The sequence below is a fragment of the Sus scrofa genome, chromosome 13 (assembly GCF_054392235.1).
Source record: "Sus scrofa isolate SSC_HxYL_T2T_F1_AM1 chromosome 13, Sscrofa_HxYL_maternal_Yorkshire_Landrace_v2.0, whole genome shotgun sequence".
Classification (NCBI taxonomy): domain Eukaryota; kingdom Metazoa; phylum Chordata; class Mammalia; order Artiodactyla; family Suidae; genus Sus; species Sus scrofa.
Window position 1 is genome coordinate 88,968,351 of NC_139395.1, and position 15,179 is coordinate 88,983,529.

Here is a 15,179-nt window from a genome sequence, read left to right on the forward strand (position 1 = left end):
TATTTCTGCAGTAGTGTGAAGAAATGGTTGGGGCAACATTCATCAGAGGATTTATGTATTTAAATCAACTAAATGAATAGGATCAAGTCAAATCTGGTGTTCTGAAGGAATGTAAGGTCCAATTCAGTACAAATCCTTTTATTTTCCATCCAAGCCCTTCCCCTCCATATGTCACTCTTTGCATAATGCCCAAACCTCTCTCTAGGCCCACCCTTAAGCTGGAGATAGTGAGACCACTTGGTATGTCATCCTGGATTCTGTCTTCCTTAATTTATTCCCATAGCTGGGAGTGGTCTATGGTTTGAGCTGTCTTTGGTCATAGTCCAGCCATATAACCGACTCATTTCACTCTCATGCTCCCAGCATGTGTATGTCCTTCAGTTCCCTTAACTTACCTGCTTTTCCTCAGTGTCTTGTATACCTGTATATATTCCCTTGGTTTTGACAATTTAATATATATTATTTTTACTCACAAAACCTGATAGAGTTCTGTCCTCCAGGATAATAAATTTTTCTTTGATTGATGCTTCCCAAAGCCTTCCACCTTTAACATGTCCTTCTAAATTTAGTTTCCTATAAAAGCCCACTGCTGCATTTTTACCCATTATTCTCTTTTGTTTCAAAACCCATCCCCTCGCCATACCTCATTAAGTGCTCCTCTCTTGGGGGCACTGAGTGGCACCATCAGTATAACAACTGTTGTAGGTCCTAGCCTATCTTCTCAGCCCTCTGAGAAGAGTGGCTTGAGCCTTTTTGGTACCTGTCGAGTCTCAGATTCAGAGTGACCTTCTACATGCCCAGTGTGTGTGTGTGTGTGATGTGCCTGGCTTCTGGAAGAAGAGGAGTGATGCACAAGACTGGTTTCATCCAGTTGGTGCATCACCTATGTTGAGCAGCCCAGCCTGGGCACTTGCAGGGCTGTGGTGTTCCTGATACCACTGTCCCTTCTCCACAGCTTGTGGGCAGTGATCTGTAGAAGCTGAGCAAATTTTAAGTGATTTTCCTCCAGAAAAGTCTTAGAATTCTGATGCAACTTTTGGGAAGTGCTGTGAATACAGTGGTGAAGGAAAAATATAATCCTGAAAAATGTTTATTGAGGGAGTTCCCTTGTAGCACAATGGGTTAAGGATCTGGTGTTGTCACTACAGTGGCTTGGGTCACTGCTGTCATGTGGGTTCTATCCCTGGCCTGGGAATTTCCATATACTGTGGGCATGGCAAAAAAATTTTTTTTATTAAGAAGAGAGCATTATTTAAATCTCATTATAACATTTCATTATAAGGACTCACACTCTATAACAAAGCACTGTCCTGGCAGATGACCCATAGAAAAAGCTTTTCGCTGGTCTGACTACAATAAACTTTTTGCAAAGAATCGTTTCTCTGATTCTTGTTCACTTAATAGCCACTTGTCGTTAGAAATGAATTGTGTTCTGAGCTGGAGATGGGTACATGGGAGCCAGGCTACAGCAGCAACTCCGAATGTTCTATTCCCTGGCCCCCCTTTTAAATTTTAACACTTAATTGCCCTCAGGGAACTCACCTTGAGGAGATAGGGACATTGGACAGCCAACTAATGCAGGTCTGATATCCTTGAAGGCAGGAGCTTGGACATTTTTTCCCCCTCTGTGTTACCAGTGCTTTGTATAGTGCCTGACATGCAAAAAGTACACAGTAGAAATTTACCTTTTTAAAATTTTGGTTTGGAAATAAATTAAAACTTTTAGAAAAGTTTAAATGCAGTACAGAGATCACCTACATACCCATTACCCAGATTCAGATTCACTTGTTGTTAATATTTTGTCCCATTTGCATATTCATGTACACATACTTTCTCCCTGCCTCTCTCTGTATGTAGGTGGGTGTGTGTATATATATATATTTTTTTTCTTTGAAATTGTTGCATATCTTATAGTTCTTTACCTCTAAACATGTTAGTATGTATTTCCTATGACTAAGGATATTCTTTTAGATGACCACAGTACCATTACCGACCTTGGTAAATTTAACATTGGCATAATACTTTTGTCTGATAGACTGTCCACATTACATTGACCCAGTAAAGTTTTTTTAAAAAATTAAAGTATAGTTGATTTACAATGGTGTGCCAATTTCTGCTGTACAGCAAAATGACTCATATATATATATTTTTTTTCTTTTTCTTGTATTATCTTCCATCATGGTCTGTCCCAAGTGATCCCTGTGCTAAACCAAAGGACTTCATTGCTTATCCATTCTAAATGTAATAGTTTACATCTACTAACCCAAAACTCAGTCAGTCCCACTTCCTCTCCCCTCCCCAGAACCAAAAGTCTGTCCTCTATATCTGTGAGACTCTTTCTATTCTGTAGATAGGTTCATTTGTACCATATTTTAGATTGTACATAGAAGTGCTATCATATGGTATTTGTCTTTTTCTTTTTGACTTACTTCACTTAATATGAGAAACTGTAGTTGTATTTATGTTGCTGCAGATGGCATATTTTGTTCTTTTTTATGGCTGAATAATACTCCATTATGTATATATACCACATTTTCTTAATCCATCTGTCAATGGACATTTAGCTTGTTTCCATGTTTTGACTATTGTAAATAGTGCTTTTATGAATACAGGAGTACATGTATATTTTTGAATTGTAGTTTTGTCTGAGTATTTGCCCAGAAGGGGATTGCTGGATTATATGGTAGTTTTGTATTTAGTTTTTGGAGGAACTTCCATACTGTTTCCCAGAGTGGTTGTACCAATTTACATTTCCACCAACAGTGTCGGAGTGTTTCCTTTTCTCCACACACTCTCCAGCATGTATTATTTGTAGACTTATTAATGATAGCCATCTGACTGGTGTGAGATGGTACCTCATTATAGTTTTGATTTGCATTTCTCTAATAATTAGTAATGTTGAGCATTTTTATCATGTGCCTGATGGTCATCTCTATGTCTTCTTTGGAGAAATGTCTGTTTATTTTTTTCCCCATTTTTTCAATTGGGTTTTTGTTTTTGTTTTTGAATTGTATGAGTTGTTTGTGTATTTTGGAGGTTCAACCCTTGTTGGTTGCATCATTTGCAGCTATTTCCTCCCATTCTGTAGATTGTATTTTTGTTTTTGGTTGGTTTTTTTATGGTTTCCTTTGCTGTGTGAAACGAAAGTTTGTAAGTTTGATTAGGTCCCATTGGTTTATTTCTGTTTTTATTTCTATTGCTTGGGGAGACTGACCTAAGAAAACATTTGTACCATTGATTTCAGAGAATGCTTTGCCTATATTCTCTTCTAGGAGTTTGATGGTGTCTTGTTTTCTGTTTGTCTTTAAGCCATTTTGAGTTTATATTTGTGCATGGCGTGAGGGTGTGTTTTAGTTTCATTGATGTACATGCAATTGTCCAATTTTCCCAGCACCACTTACTGTAAAGACTGTCTTTTTCCCATTTTATATTCTTGCCTCCTTTGTTGAAGATTAATTGACCATAGATGTCTGGGTTTATTTTTGGGTTCTCTGTTCTATTCTGTTAGTCTGTATGTCTGTTTTGGTCCCAGTATCACACTGTCTTGATTACTATAGCTTTGTAATATTGTCTGAAGTCTGGGAGAGTTATGCCTCCTGCTTTGTTTTGTTTTTCCTCAGGATTGCTTTGGCAATTCTGGGACCCAGTAATGCCTTTTACAGCATATTGTTCCCTCCAGTCTAGGGTCACTTATTGCATATAGTTGTTATGACTATTTTCTTTTATTCTGGAAAAGTCCCACAGCCTTTTTTTTTGGGGGGTGTACTCATGGTATGTGGAAGTTCCCAGGCTAGGGGTCAAATCAGATCTTCAACTGCTGTCTTATGCCACAATCACAGCAATGCCAGATCTGAGCTGCATCTGTGACCTACACCACAGCTCATGGCAACACTGGATCCTTAACCCACTGAATAGGGACAGGGATTGAACCCTCGTCCTCATGGATACTAGTCAGGTTTGTTACCACTGAGCCACAATGGGGACTCCCCCATAGCCTTTCTATGTCTTTTATGATGTTACATTTTTTAAAAAACAGCTCTCTTGGTATAGAATTTACATGTGATAAAAATTACCAGTGTAAGCATACAACTCAATAATTTTTAGTAAATTTACAGAATTGTGCAAGCATCACTGCAGTCCAGTTTTAGAACATTTCAGTTACTGTAGAAAGAGCCCTTGTTTCCAGTTGCAGTCAATCTCTGATCCTAATCCAGCTCCATAGGAAACCACTAATCTGCTTTCTGTCATTATATATTTGCCTTTCCTGGACATTTCATATACATGGAATATACAACATGAGGTCTTTGCATCTGACTTTTCATTAAGCATAATGTTTTTGAAGTTCATTCTTGTTGTAGCATGTATCAGTACTTTTTCCTTTTTATTGCTAAATACCATTGTGTGGACATACTATTTTGTTTATCCTTTCATCACTTGATGAGGAGTTTCCATGTTTTGGTTATTATGAATGATGATGCTATGAACATTCATGAAAAGTCTTTGTGTGTGTGTATACTTCTTCATTTCTCTTGAATAGATACTTAGGAATTGAATCATGATATTATATATTTCTTGGTAAGAAACTACTAAACTCTTTTTCTTTCTTTCTTTCTCTCTTTTTCTTTCTTTTCTTTTTTTTTTTTTTTTTTTTTTAGTCTTTTTTTTTTTTTTTTTTTTTTTTTTTATTTTCCCACTGTACAGCAAGGGGGTCAAGTTATCCTTACATGTATACATTACAATTACAGTTTTTTCCCCCACTATTTCTTCTGTTGCAACATGAGTATCTAGACATAGTTCTCAATGCTATTCAGCGGGATCTCCTTGTAAATCTATTCTAGATTGTGTCTGATAAGCCCAAGCTCCTGATCCCTCCCGCTCCCTCCCCCTCCCATCAGGCAACCACAAGTCTCTTCTCCAAGTCCATGATTTTCTCTTCTGAGGAGATGTTCATTTGTGCTGGATATTAGATTCCAGTTATAAGTGATATCATATGGTATTTGTCTTTGTCTTTCTGGCTCATTTCACTCAGGATGAGATTCTCTAGTTCCATCCATGTTGCTGCAAATGGCATTATGTCATCCTTTTTTATGGCTGAGTAGTATTCCATTGTGTATATATACCAATCATACACAATCATCTGGTATACCGAATCCAATCATCTGTCGATGGACATTTGGATTGTTTCCATGTCCTGGCTATTGTGAATAGTGCTGCAATGAACATGCGGGTGCATGTGTCTCTTTTAAGTAGAGCTTTGTCCGGATAGATGCCCAAGAGTGGGATTGCAGGGTCATATGGAAGTTCTATGTATAGATTTCTAAGGTATCTCCAAACTGTTCTCCATAGTGGCTGTACCAGTTTCCATTCCCACCAACAGTGCAGGAGGGTTCCCTTTTCTCCACAGCCCCTCCAGCACTTGTTATTTGTGGATTTATTAATGATGGCCATTCTGACTGGTGTGAGGTGGTATCTCATGGTAGTTTTGATTTGCATTTCTCTTATAATCAGCGATGTTGAGCATTTTTTCATGTGTTTGCTGGCCATCTGTGTATCTTCTTTGGAGAAATCGCTTCTCGGCCTTTTGGCTAAGATCAAGTGTAGCATCTGTTCTTATCAGTTTTTTTTTTTTTTTTTTGTCTTTTCTAGGGTCACACCCATGGCATATGGAGGTTCCCAGGCTAGGGGTCCAATCGGAGCTGTAGCAGCCGGCCTACACCAGAGCCACAGCAACGCCAGATCCGAGCCATGTCTGCAACCTACACCACAGCTCACGGCAACACTGGATCCTTAACCCACTAAGCAAGGCCAGGAATCAAACCTGCAACCTCATGGTTCCTAGTTGGATTCTTTAACTACAATGGGAACTCTAGCCTAAACTCTTTTCTAAAGTAGCTGTTACCGTTTTACCTTCCTACAGGCAATGTATGAGTGTTCTAATTCCTCTACATCCTTACTAATTTTGTTATTTTCTGTCTTTTTAATGATAGCCATCTTAGTGGGTGAAGAAGTATCCCATTGCTTTAATTTATGTTTCCCTAATGACTAATGATGTTGAATCTTTTTTTATGTGTTTATTGACCACTTTTATATATTCTTTGAAAAAATCTCTATTCAGATCTTTTGCCCATTTTCATTTGAGTTATCTTCTTTTTAGTTTTACGTTATTTTTATATTCTAGATGTGACTCCTTTGTTAGATATACAATTTGCAGATATTTTCTATGATTTTTATTAATATTTCCTTTTGATGTGCAGAGTGTTAAAGTTTGATGAAGTCCAATATATCATTTTTCTTTTATGTTTCATGCTTTCGATGATTCTAAGAAATCTTTGAATAATCCAAATCATAAAGATATTTTCTTATGTTTTCTTACATAGTTTACGTTTGTATCTATGATCTACCTTGAGTTAATTTTTGAGTGAAATTTGAGGCAAGGATCCAAATTAATCTTTCTGCATGAAGTTATCCCGTTGTCCAAATACTGTTTATGGAAAACACAGTTCTTTCCCTGTCAAAATGCCTTGACACCTTTGACAAAAATCAGTTTATCATAATTATAATAGTTTATTTCTAAACTATCAACTGACATTCACCTTTTTGAAGAAAACAACATGCCCCCACAGCTTTTTTTTTTTTTTTAAATAAACAAATCTAAAATGAGGAACACTGTGATAGTTCCTCATGAGTAGATTCAGGTTATGCATTCCTGGTCAGGAAACTATGTAAGTTGTATTGGATCCTTCAGAGATAATTACATTTAAAAGTGCTTGATGTCCACCTGTCTTACATTTATGGTGGTAGTTAGTTTACCTGGTCATGATGTCCAGTTTCTCCACTATATAGTTGCTGTTGCAAATATCTTGCTTCTTCTAAAATATTTTCCCCTAAATTTAGCGTGCAATGATGATTCTTACCTAAATCAGTCTTTCCTGGGATTGTTGCAAAATGATTTTTCCAGACCTCCCTGCCCCCACTTTGCATGTTGGGCAATCAGCACTGGACATTTTGCTGTTGGCAAGAGCCCTTCTCTACCATTTATGTGTTTCTCCATCTATCTATGATAGTTGTGGACTGAAGGATTATTTTTTTCAATGGTTTGTAATTCATTACTATCTTTAATTATTTTAGTGCTCAAATGATCAGATTTGGGCAAGTGGAAATTATTTGAATTGATTGTTTATATAAGCTGCGTAAGACTGAGTAGCCTCTTGGGTCAGTCACAGTATAGTTTCATATCCAGAAATTGTCTAACATCCAGCAGTCAGAAATAGTCTGATATTTCACTGATATCAGTGAAAAATGGTTTAAATCTTTCCTAAAGTTTCTTAAACAAGAACCACAGGGGAGTTCCAACCATGATGCCCAGTGGCACTTACACATCCTTTTTCCCTGTCTGTTTTAATCTGTCTCACATATCATGTCTAACCAGCTGCTCCCCCATCTCTTCCCTCTTGAAACTCATGCTTGCTTGTCTTCTCTCTGTTCTTCTTACCTTGAGCTCCTCTCTTCTAAATGACCTCTTTAGAAGAATGCTTATTCAAGACTCTGCCCTTTTTTATTTGGTGGTTTGCTTTTTGATCATGAGTTGTATGAGTTCTTTGTATTTTTTGGATATTAACACCTTATTAGATGTATTGTTTGCAAATATCTGCTCCCATTCAGTAGGCTGCCATATGCCATTCTGATCTTCTCCCCCTAAAGGCAGTCATCTCAGTTTGTTTACGTACATATCTTGTTTGAGTATATTCTAAAATTCATATTGTTTTGTATTCACATAACAAAACCTATTTCATGTCTTTGTCTGCCACTAAACATTGTGTTTTTAAGAAACTATCCATATTGCTATATATACATCTAACCTGCTCCTTCTCTTTTCTGTGCTTCTCCATGACACACCTACCACATTTTACCCATCTGTCCAGTTAATGATGCTCACCCAGATTGCTTCCAGTTCCTCTTCCCCACAAACAATGCTGCCACCAGCAGCCTCTTTTGAATGTGTATGAGCATTTCTTTGGGATATATATACACACACAGGGAATGGAACTGCTGGGTCATACTTAATTTTACCAAGTAGTATTTAATTGCTCTCCAGAATGGCTGTCTTAGATAGTCCCCCCACTAGCACTTAGAGATTTCCCCAAGTCCCACCAATGCTTGGTATTACCCAACCTTCTAAATTTTGCCAGGATGTTATGTGTAAAGCGAAATCTCATTGTTTTTTGCAGTTCTTGATCACTAGTGATTTGAACATCTCTTGCTATTTCGCTCTAATTTCTAGCAAGTTAAAGCACCTTAATTCAATAGTAATCTTACTTCTCAAGGAGTTCACATCATCACAATATTCAGTTGTCATCCTTTCTTTCATCACCCTTCATATCTAGCAAATCCATGTAGTTTTAATTTCTCCTCTCTGGCCATAATTCCTTCTCCCTTTTTCCTTATCCTTTGTGAGGTGGTAGAAAAGTTAGGATATTTAGTCCACTCTGTGTTTTGTTGCTGTGGGAAACAAGGTGCTCTATCCTGCTTTGTACCAGTGGTGAGTCATAGAGGAAGTAACAGATGGTTCTAAAGGTGAGAATAAAAGCACAAAGCCACATGGGAGTAACATTTCTTTAAAAATCAGCATTCAAGGGGAAGCATGTAAAGGAGGCTGAAAGAGTGAGGAAGCACAAGTCAAGCTGCTAGAAAAAGGGGTGGTATCTGGAGACCATGAGGTCTAAAGGAAGGAGGAGAGGATCTTGAAAGGAATATAGCTTTGGACAATGTGGGGCATTAAAGGAGAGTGATTCATTGAGACTTGGAGAGGGAGGAAAGCAGATGTAGGATTTAAGGGTCAAGTTTTCTAATACATGTACTTGTAAATACAATATATGTAATAAAATACATGTAGTTTTAAATACATGTACTTGACCTTGTGATGTATGAAATATACTCTGTAAAATTAAGCCAAGAGTCATATTGTCAGCCCATAAAGGACTACAGTCAGGTAGATGAGCTTTTAATTTCTTCAGAAAATGTGAGTCAGGGAAGATACCAATAGATACTTCTACAACACATACTGAAGTTGTGTGGATACCATGATTCATTCTGTTCCACTCTCCTAGCTGGGGGCTTTTTTCACTCTGGTTGGTAGCGGTGACTGATAGTGGTTGGATGAGTTCTCTAATGTGGTGGAGGAAGGGATGGAAGAGAAGGTGGAGATGAGGATCATGTTTCTAAATGAATAGGCAAAGAGGTCAATGATGCAATAAGAGAAACCTGTCAGAGAAACAGCCCAGATCCACTTTGCCATTACAGAGGCCTCGTTATAGCATCAATGCCTCAGCTTAACTTTTTTGTCCTCCCCACAATTCACAGATTTTAATGATACCTGACCCTCTTTATCTTTCAGTTACAGCCCTCTGAAAACAGCTGATTTCTGAATTTCTCCCTCTTGGTTTTTGAGATCAGTAGTGGAAGTTGCTGAGAATTATGGGCAAGGAACAAAGGAAAAAAACCACGAGGATAGGCTAGGGAAAATGCCATGATTCAGCAAGGATTTGAGGAGGAGATTATAAGGCCCCCAGCATGTTTTTTCCCTTGTCAGACAAGTATTTAAAGCCAATAGATCTTGGTTAGCAGCTCTGAATTTCACTTATTTTACACCTTGTCCCACTAGGGTCCCTAATCTTTGAGTCTAGGAAAGTCAGTCATTTAAGAGCTAAACTGAGAGGCAAGAGTGAAAGGTTAAGATTTGAGAACAGATTAAAGGCAGTGATAATACTCTCTTATGTGTCTGTCATTGCAGCTTAGTGTTGTTCTCACACTTGGAGGAGTCAGGGGTATGACTGCCATCCTCACTATGCTTGCAAGGAGGCTGAGACACAGTGGGGAGAGGGACTTCCTCCAGGTCTCCTGGAAGCTGAGACTGCTCCTAGAGTTTTGAGAAACTTATTGTTTATTTCTGTGACAAAATGCTGGAGATTGGAATGGAGTTCCTGGGCCAGTTGACCATAAACAGGAGAACATAAAGGGAAGGGAAGTTAAAGGATCAGAAAAGCTGCAGAAGCAAAGTATGTAATAAAAATTAAGCTACTCTGCCCTAAAGTTGATGTCTTATAACCTATTTTTTTTTTTTTTGTTTCCTTGGATTTTTTAGCATCTAGAATCAAAATGTTAGAGCTGATTACATTTTTGATTTTCTGTTCCATTTGGCTGAAGGCCAAAAGACAGATTTCCAGGTTAAAATGTAGGAGAGCCTTGGAAGTAGGTGGAGCCACAATTGCCTAATCCCTGCAAAAGGGCTTAGCCTCTTTCTGTGTACTGCATTTCCCAGGCTTACTGTCTGAACCCCTTGTAGCAATGAGTGGTGCTCAGCAAAGCTGCTCTGAATTGCTGAGCTGAGCATACACAGATTAAGCAAGGATGAGAGAAGCGCAAGAAAAAGTAAAGCCATAGTTACTAGATGTCACCCTCTGAAGAACCATGGAATTACTAGTGACATTTCCCATTTTAAATTATTGATAGTGACTCAGTAATTTACGTGAATAACCAACTGAAACATAAGTGAAACTTAGCAGGAAGTAATTAGAAATTTGAAATATTCTAATATTTGAATATTTGAAAACTGGAAGAGTTTTAAGACAATCTATTTTCAGTAATTGCTCTATTTAAATAAGATTAAATTATTCATTTCCTACATGTGAAATGTTCCCCCTTTATAAAAACACATACACACACCCCTTAGTTATATCTTATGCTTGGATATTGTAGAAAAAGTGGAGAAGAAACTTATAAATGGATGGATAGATACATTGATTTAGAAATATAGTTGATTTACAATATAATATTAGTTTCAGGTGTAAAACAGTGATTCACAATTTTTAAAGATTATACTCCATTTAAAGTTATTAAAAATAATGATTATATTTCCCTCTGCTGTACAGTAGATCCTTGTTGCTTACTTATTTTATACGGAGTAGTTTGTGTCTCTTTATACTCTACCTCTTTCCTCACCCCACTGGTAACCCTAGTTTATTCTCTATATCTGTGAGTCTGCGTCTGTTTTGTTATAAATATTCATTTGTTTTATATTTTAGATTCCACATATAAGTAATAATACAGAATATTTGTCTTTCTCTGACTTATTTCACTAAGCATAATAATCTCTAGGTCCATCCACATGGTTGCAAATGGCAGAATTTCTTTCTTTTTTATGGCTGAGTAATATTCTATTGTGTGTACTGTTGTGTGTGTACATATAAACACACACATGTGTTTTTAAATACACATATGCACACACTACATATTCTTTATCCATTCATCTGTTGATGGCAACTTAGATTGTTTCCATGTCTTGGCTATTGTAAATAGTACTGCTTTGGACATTGAGGTGCATGTATCTTTTCAAATTACTATTTTCATTTTCTTCGACTATATACCCAGCTGTGGAATTACTAGGTTATACAGTAGTTCTATTTTCAGTTTTCGGAGGAGCCTTCATGCTATTCTCCATAGTGGCTGCACCAGTTTACCACCTCCTACCACCAGTGTACTAGGGCTCCCTTGTCTCCATATTCTTGCTAACATTTGTTATTTGTAGACTTTTTGATGACAGCCATCTGACTGGTGTGAAGTGGTAATCTCATTGTTGTTTTGATTTGCATTTCTCTAATGATTAAAGATATTGATTATCTTTTCATATGCTTTATAGCAATCCGTATTTCTTCTTTGGAAAAAGAAGTCTATTTACTCTTCTATTTTTTAATTGGGTTGACTATTTGATAATGAGTTGTATGAGTTGTTTACATATTTTACATATTAACGCCTTATCAGTCATATCATTTGCAAGTATTTTCTCCCATTCAGTGGATTGTCTTTTCGTCTAGTCCATGGGTTCCTTTGATGTGCAAAAGCTTTTAAGTTTAATTAGGTGCCGTTTATTTTTTGCCTCAGGAGACAGATCCCCCAAAATATTGCTATGATTTATGTCAAAGAGTGTTTTGGTTATGTTCTCTTCTAGGAGTTTCATGGTTTCAGATCTTTCATTGAATACTTTAATCCATTTTGAGTTTATTATTGTGTATGGTGTGAGGAAATGTTCTAATCTTATTCTTTCACATGTAGTTGTCCAGTTTTCCCAGCACCATTTATTGAAGAGACTGTCTTTTCTCCTTTGCATATTCTTGGCTCCTTTGTCATAGATTAATTGACAAAAGTACAGGGGTTTATTTCTTTGCTTTCTATTCTGTTCCACTGATCTGTGTATCTGTTTTTGTGCCAGTACCATGCTGTCTTGATTACTATAGCTTTGTAGTATAGTCAGATGTCAGGGAGCATGACACCTCCAGCTTTGTTCTTTTACTGAAGGTTGATTTGGCAATTTGTGACCTTTTTTGGTTCTACGTAAGTTTTAGGATTTTTTGTTGTAGTTCTGTGGAAAAATGGCATGGTGTTTTGATAGGAACTGCATTACAGTTGTAGATTGCTTTTGATAGCCTGGATATTTAAACACTATTCATTCTTCCAATCCAAGAACACAGTGTATCTTCCCATTTCTTTGAATCATTTTCAGACTCCTTCATGAGTGTGGTATAGTTTTCAGAGTATAGGTCTTTTACTTCCTTGGTTAAGTTTATTCCTAGGTATTTTATTCTTTGATGCAATTTTATTTTATTTTATTTACTTATTTATTTTGCTTCTTAGGGCTGCACCCACGGCATATGGAGGTTCCCAGGCTAGGGGTCAAATCAGAGCTACAGCTACTCGCCTATGCCACAGCTTTGGCAACATAGGATCCACGCTGCATCAGTGACCTACACCATAGGTCATGGCAATGCCAGATGCTTAACCCACTGAGTGAGGCCAGGGATCGAACCCACAATTTCTTGGTCCCTGGTTGGATTCATTTCCACTGTGCCATGATGGGAACTCCCTGATACAACTTTAAACCAGATTATTTTAAAAATTTTCTCTTTCTGATATTTCACTATTAGTAAAAGGAAACTCAACAGATTTCTGTATATTTATCTTGTATCCTGCTACCTTGTCATACTCACTTATTAGTTCTAATAATTTTTGTGTGGAGACTTTAGGGTTCTCTCTATAGACTTCAGGGTTCTGTCTATCTATCATGTCATTTGCAAACAGTGACCATTTTACTTCTTCTGTTCCAATTTGAATGACATGTCTTTTTCTTGTCTGAATGCTACGGCAAAGACTTCCAATACTATATTAAATAGAAGTTGTGAGAGTCGGCATCTTTATCTTGTTCCTGATTTTAGATGAAAAGCTTCCAGCTTTTTACCATTGAGCATGATGCTAGCTATGAGTTTGTCATAAATGGCCTTTTTATGTTAAGATATGTTTCTTCTTTACCAACTTTGATGAGGATTTCTATTATACATGGACGTTGAATTCTATCAAATGATTTTTTTCTGCAGCTACTGAGATAATCATGTGATTTTTATCCTTCCTTTTGTTAATGTGGATTGATTGATTTTTGAATGTTGAACCAATCTTGCATCCCTGGAATAACTCCCACTTGATCTTTTTTATATATTGTTGAATTCAATTTGCCACTGTTTTCTTGAGGATTTTTATATCTATATTTATCAGGAAATATTGGCCCATAGTTTTCTTTGTTTAGTAGTATCTTTTGTTTTTGGTATCTGGGTACTGGTGGACTTGGGATTGTTCTGTCTCCTTCTATTTTTTTGAGTAATTTGAGAAGGAGAGTTATTAGCTCTTCTCTATATGTTTGGTAGAATTCCCCGGTGAAACTGTTTGGTCCTGGACTTTTGTTTGCTGGGAATTTTCTCTTTTATTATTATTACAGATTCAGCTTCACAACTAGTGAATGTTCTGGTCAGATTGTCTGTTTCTTCGTGATTCAGAACTGATAATTTTTAAAGAACCAAAAAGTTATTCATTTGTCCAACAAATAAATATAGAGATCTTGGAGTTCCTGCTGTGGTGTGGTGAGTAAGGGTCTGGTGTTATCTCTGTGGTGGTGCTGGTTCAGTCCCTGGTCCAGTGCAATGGGTTAAGGATCCAGTGTTGCCACAATTGTGGTGTAGGTCTCATCTGTAGCTTGGATTCAATCCCTGACCCAGGGAACTTCCATATGCTGTGGGTGCAGCCATAAAATGTATATATATATATATATAATTTTGTGTATAGCTCTCTGCTCAAAACTGTGATGAGAATGAGACACTTAAGACATGGTTTTTACCTTTAAGAACCCTTCCGTTAACTTGAAAAATAGTATGAAAATATTTTAGTTATATAATGGTCAAAGACAGTAAGCAGTAGCAGTGGTATGTAATTAGATCCTAGAAGAATGACACAGAAAGAGCTGACATAAGGAGGGAAAGAGAGCCTTGGTAGCTGTGTTTTACCAAATCATTTATTTTCCCCAAGATTTGTTTCCTGCATGTAAAGAATGGGCCTGTAAGGCTAGTCAGTTAAGACAAAATATGTACTGCATACTACATTTACCTGGGACTTTGTCCCAAAGAGTGATCTCTCCAAAATCGCAGTGATCCAAATCTTCCCAGTAATTCTTTGGAGATTGCCGGATATGCACATAAAGGAAGAGCAGATCAGAAGGGCTCATAGTTCCTCTCAGATGAGAAGGGTCCCAGAAAGTTATCCTTCTGAAGTAAATGGCAGATGGAGCAGGCTTGAAAGTAGAGAAGAAAACCTGTCCACAGTTGGCATCTTGCTCATCTGCTGGGATGCAGGTGTCTTCAAGGAAGAACCTCACCAGAGGCATAGCGAAGCTGCTGAGTGCAGCTGAGGTGCTTCTCTACAAGACCAGAAACCTTACTCCAATGCAAGGGGTTCTAGACCTGTTTAGCAAAGGTATTTTCTGGCTGCATGCCAGGGCATAAATAACCAGAAGCAGACTCTCTTCACATACTTTACCTGTTGTCATTTTGTCCAAGGGAATTGTCACTCATAGTCATTCTTTGTTGTATATTGAGTAAGTAGGAATAAGCATCTGAAGGCAAAGGAATAGTGAATTTCAGATTCTTTGGTTTGTGATTAATTTACAGGGGCTTCTAAAGAACTGACTAATGGGAATTGTGATACTGAAAATAAGCAACTCATTTGCATTTTTGCCTTTGCCTTACCTTCTCTGGGCAAATGCCTCCAAGGGAATTTGTGAGTCACCTTTGGTCTTTGACAGTGAT

The 15,179-nt window shown here is 37.3% G+C and overlaps 1 protein-coding gene and 1 pseudogene across 4 annotated transcripts in view; both read left to right on the forward strand.

Moving 5' to 3' along the window:
* The window catches only part of TMEM108 (transmembrane protein 108), a 365,980-nt gene that overhangs the window by 42,936 nt on the left and 307,865 nt on the right, over positions 1–15,179 (forward strand). The window lies entirely within an intron of this gene.
* On the forward strand, positions 5,566–5,657 carry LOC146397460 (U2 spliceosomal RNA; annotated as a pseudogene).